Here is a 5,509-nt window from a genome sequence, read left to right as displayed (position 1 = left end):
TTTATTGAATCAATCAACCTATCAAGTACCATTGCACAGTATTTTGTTCTTCAGTCATCTCAGGATGATTGAAAAGATATTAAGAATTTTAAAACACATGGATTTTTTTTTTGACATATTTTGATTCATTTAATGTTTCAGTTTTAAAAAGTCTGAATTCCTTTTTTTTTTTTTTTTTTTTTGAGATGGAGTCTCACTCTGTTGCCAGGCTGGAGTGGGTGGCATAACCTCAGCTCACTGCAACCTCCACCTCTCAGGTTCCAGTGATTCTCCTGCCTCAGTCTGCCAAGTAGCTGGGACTACAGGTGCACGCCACCAAGCCCAGAGCTAATTTTTTTATTTTTATTTTTAGTAGAGACGGGGTTTCACCATGTTGGCCAGGATGGTCTTGATCTCTTGACCTCGTGATCCACCCGCCTTGGCCTCCCAAGGTGCTGGGATTACAGAATAGTCTGAAATTTTTTTAAAAAAATCCATAGCCCAAACAACGTGTTAAAGTTTGTTACCATTTTTAAGTGTGCAAGGTATCGAAGTGAGGTAAGAAATCAGCAGGACTTATTTTCTGAGCAACAATCATGACCCTATTGATCAAAGCAGAATACAATAAAGAAACAAGCGGAAACTAGCAGATGGCGTCAACAGCAACCTCCGGTTGCCTTCACTGATTAAAGACCACCAGCGTTATTTTTAAATGTGACTGTTTAAAAATGCCATGACAACGATTCAGAAGTTACATGGTTTCAGGAATTTCCCCACCCGTTTCCTATAGAATTCTGAAAACCAGTCCCTTAATTAGCATACAATTAAGAATAAGGATAAATATAGCTGGCCAGCAATCTACCCGGACTGCCCCTCTGGACTGCTCTGTTTGGATACACTGCCGCTGCTGCTGCTGCTGCTGCTGCGGCTGCTGCTGCTCTGGTCTGTTCTGACTATGGAGCAGCCACTTTGCTGTACACCGCTACACCGGGCAACTCTGCCTATGAGGAAGCACTGCTCTGTGGGACAGTGATACGGCTGCACACCGCTACTCCTGGGAACTCTGCCTTTGGGCCAGCCCTACTCTGTCTACGGAGCAGCTATTTTGCTGTAAGCTGTTGCTCTGATAAACTTCTTTCTTTCACAGCTGGCTGGCGCTTGAATTCTTTCCTGAGTGAAGCCAAGAATCCTCTCAGGCTGAACTCCAATTTCGGATAAGCCTGCATCAGCTGGATAATTTGACAATGAATTTTTTAATAATTTTTTTCATTTCTTCTTGATCCATTGTAAGTCCAAGATTTCTATAGTGTTATAACAGATGCAGAAATAAATAGAAAACTGTTTAGTACAAAACAATGAGTCGTATTCCTGGATAGAAATCTTTACAGGAAATTGTTTGTTTGTTTGTTTGTTTGTTTGGGATAGGGTGTCTAACTCTAAATTTTATTTGAATCTTAATATCAAGTAGTGCGTATGTCCCCCCTAAGGGAAAAATATTCTCAAACAATAGTAAGAAAACAGTTTGATTATAAGTCTTAGTTCTCCTTTGATCCATGAGTTTGATTTGCCTTTATTCGTTGGCTACATGTAATATGGGCTATTCCCTAATCTTCCTCAGATAATTACAGGTACTTTGCTAGGTAACTGTGCACCTGAAAAGGAAAGCTAGTTATAATTTTCATGCATTGGTTCCAACAAAACACTATTCATGAGCATCCAGGCCAAAACTTTTAACAATATTAAGGGCTTATGACGGTTAGGTGGTAAACAGAATTCAAAGTAAATTAATCTCACAGTCAGTTCCGTGTGGCCCAATCCCCACTCTGTGGATATCTTCATATTTTCTTTATTCATGGTTGGAACCACTATCACAGCGTATTGCAGAATTCCCATACTGGCTTCCTGGTACATAGAGTAAAGGCTGATACAGTACCAAGTAAAAGTAATAGCCACTGAGCCTCCCTTTTCCTGTCACAGCAATAAGTGAAATATTGTAATATATGCATAAAGATATTGACGTGCTTGTTGTTACCATTATATATGATATGTATTAAAATATTTCTATTTTTTTCTCTTCTCTTGTATGCAGGAGATAATAGTGAGGGTTACGTATGTGGCTCGCCTATATTTTGTACAATCTCAAAAGAGAACCGTAACAGAAGTAGAGAAAAATAGATGCCACTCAGAGATATCAGACACAAAGAACAGTGACATCATTTTTATGTTTAGTATTTGGACATGACTTTGGGTTATCTCCCATTGAGAGGGAAAAGCCCATTTAAGATCACATGTAGAAAAGAATTATGTTCAGGGAGGCCATTTTATAAATTGCATATTTTTAAAAAGAAAGTATGGTGTGGGAATTTAGGTAGCTATTGTTTCTTACGTGAGTACATTTCTTTCTTTGCTTTTCAACAGGCTTGCACCCCTTGGACGACTAAAGTGAGTTATATGCAGTAACAGATTCTTTGTCCTTGAAATTTCAGTATTATCCGTGATGACCAGGGTAAAAGACTGAGATTTAAATAAGATTTGAGTTATCAAATAGGAAGAAACCAAGTAGAAAAGCCACATGTTACTATTGAGGAGATAACAGGAGGCCCTGTATCCTTGTCTTTACAAACATCCTTTTGCTTGAATTTTGTGAGATACCCCAATATCCTTCCAATAAAAATCTCACATCTCATTTCTCTTATTTTTTATTACTTCTCTTTTCTTTTCAGTTTCTCAGTCATTTTCTGTTTCTTGCAACCAAAGACCCCTAAGTTACCCAGAAATCAGATTTAAAAATATAGACTCAGAGGAATGTAAATATTTTGAATTAAATGGAGCGAAAAGTGCTGAGACTCCTACCCATGTTCAGAGATATAAAAGTGGTGGTCAATGACAAAGAATCTTTAAACAACTACAAGCAGTGACCAGCTGGAACCTGGGCCTCCTGAAGATGAAGTCCAGAGAACAGGTGGCTGTTGCCATAGATCCGCTTAAATAGGATGAGGAATGGTAGGCCCACCAAGTAGAACAGCTACATCTGACAGGCCTAGTAATGAAATTGGAGACAGGAAAGCCAGGCCCTATGGGCTTCAAAGCACAGGATGAAATTCAGAATCCTTGTCTGAGTGTACTGAACAGTCCCTTATTACTTGTAGCTATGCTGCTGAGCACACAGAAAACTAATTCCAGAGATGCATTTTGCACCTTGCTGAATTATAATATTAGCTGAATTCACAAACCTCATGTATGTGAAAGCTAAAGCATTGATTAAGAAAGAGTGGACTAGGTATAAAGTCATAATAACACTCTGGCATCCAATTTCCAGAATTTAAAATGATCTCTCTGCCTAAATAACTTTGGGGTTCTAAATAAGTTACTCGAATTGTATGTCTTACTTTTCATGGGGAATACTAACAATATTGTTAGTAGAATTATTTCATGAATAGCTATATTTTAAAGAATAAATTAGATAACCCACACCAAACACTTAACACAGTGCCTAGCACAAAGATAGTATTTGGATGTTAGCTAGTAATTCAAGTAAAATCTTTAATAATTTTGAAATAGATGAAAAATAAGTTGCATTAAGTGTATTTATAAAATGATTACTCTGCTACACAATCTTCATGTTCAAAGAAATTTAATGCATATTTCTTACAATCAGAAATCTTCCAATTATTCTGGGAAGGCCTGAATAAAACTTGTAAAAGTTTAAGTGATAACATAGGAGAACTAGAAGGTCAATGTGGTGAGACAAGAACTCAGTCACAAGGTTTTTATAAGATGAAGTGCTCAATAAATGCTCTTGGTAAAAGATGTTACACTTTTCTTAAATACCTTCTTTCATTAAATGACTATTTAATCTACTGTATTTGAAGAGTTAAACTCATTTCTACATGTCTTATTTTTGCTTATGTTCTTACAGCAAGGATCAGTCAGACCTAAATATTTGTTTCAGAACTGCACACTTTGGGTTTTGACATTTATTGTTTTTTTATTTCCTAAGCCAGAAAGTGAATCTTTGAAATCTGGAAGACAATAATCCAAGTGGAAAATGCTTCGAAAGCTCTTTGTAGTTGGCGATAAGGCTTTATTAATGACAATTGTTCTCACATGATGGATGTACTTGCCATAATACCTATGGGCTTATACTGTGACTATTAGTATTTCCTTGAACAATTCCCTAAGTGACTATATATAATTTAATACACCTAGCCTCCCAAAACACATTGTCTTGTGATTTGTCAGTAGTGAATCTTAATGAGAAAAGTGTCCTCCTTAAATCGAATGTAAATTACTTTAAAAAAATCTAACTACAGATGAAACTTACTTTTAAAAATATAATCTTGCAATTCATTTATTAAAATTTTGTTAATTGAATCATGTTTTCCATTGATTTGCACTATTATATTAGAGATGTGTTCTTATGGTAAGAAATTTGACCAAAAATGAATAAATATCACAACTTAGAAATGAAGAGTATTTTAGGTTACATATTCAAAAAGAAAATATTTTGCTGAAATAATATGTAAAAACGTATTTGTAAAGTTTTCTGCATTCCGGTATATGAATTAGAAAAATAATACCTTAATCACATAGCTATTATTAGGAAAAATTAAATAAGACTTTAAATGTTATAAATTTCACAGTACTCTGCAATATTTTTATCATCATCCCCTTTACAAACAGTGTGGCTATATCTGTAGTTTCCCTTGCTTGCTATACAAATGCTCAGATGACCATCTGTACAAAATGGTGCTCAGAATCATTTACATTTCTCTTTCTCTTCTAAGTTATTTCATTACCTATTTAGCAATAATTTCACATAAAGACAATAACATCTATTTTGCTTAACTTTTCTATTGATATCCAGTTTCCAACAACATTTTAGCTTTCTATTTACTTTTAAAATGTAGTTTGCAACATAGCAAGTGAGTTCCTCTTTCAGTAAAGATTGAGGACAGAGAATTTGGGTCATCTGGCCTAGAGTGTTTAATAGTTTAAAAAACATCAATCTGGTTTCAAAGAGGAAAAAGTGACATAAAGATGTTTAGCTGACCCCTTCTCACTTTATTTATATGGATCATCTCATGATTCTAATTCAAACATAATAGCAGAAGTTGGATTCTCTTCATGCTACAATCCTGTAAGAGATGTTGCTAAAATGTACATTTGTCATATTCCTTTAAATACACCCAGAAAGGATTTATTCTTTCCATTCTGTCTTCTCCATTCCACTACCATAACTTGAGCCAGGTGGACTTTTCTCTCCCTGGACCATATATCCCAATAATCTAATATAACTACACATAACACCAATCATTTCACACGAGATGCTGATCTAATCTTCTACTTACCTCACTAACCTTATATTCTTGAAAACAACTCTAATCGTATTACTACAAAAATATCAATAGCTCATTACTTAAGCAATAAAATTCAAACTCTTAAATCTACAAGTGAAGATCTACTGTCATTGACCCCTGCTTTTCATCCAGACCCCAATTCTTCCTGACACTCCCATGAAACTGGAGTA

The 5,509-nt window shown here is 35.4% G+C and overlaps 1 long non-coding RNA gene across 2 annotated transcripts; it reads left to right on the top strand.

Moving 5' to 3' along the window:
* Positions 1-1,010: 1,010 nt before the first annotated feature.
* LOC112619741 lies at positions 1,011-4,314 on the top strand. Of its 2 annotated transcripts, XR_003118291.1 has the most exons (3): positions 1,011-1,265; positions 2,398-2,421; positions 2,703-4,314. It is a non-coding gene; the product is annotated as an uncharacterized LOC112619741 (long non-coding RNA). The 2 variants fall into 2 exon arrangements; XR_003118290.1 differs by lacking the exon at positions 2,398-2,421.
* Positions 4,315-5,509: the final 1,195 nt, after the last annotated feature.

The sequence above is a fragment of the Theropithecus gelada genome, chromosome 2, assembly GCF_003255815.1.
Source record: "Theropithecus gelada isolate Dixy chromosome 2, Tgel_1.0, whole genome shotgun sequence".
Lineage (NCBI taxonomy): Eukaryota > Metazoa > Chordata > Mammalia > Primates > Cercopithecidae > Theropithecus > Theropithecus gelada.
The sequence above is the reverse complement of the archived record's forward strand: the minus strand, read 5'-3'. Positions and strand labels throughout refer to the sequence as shown.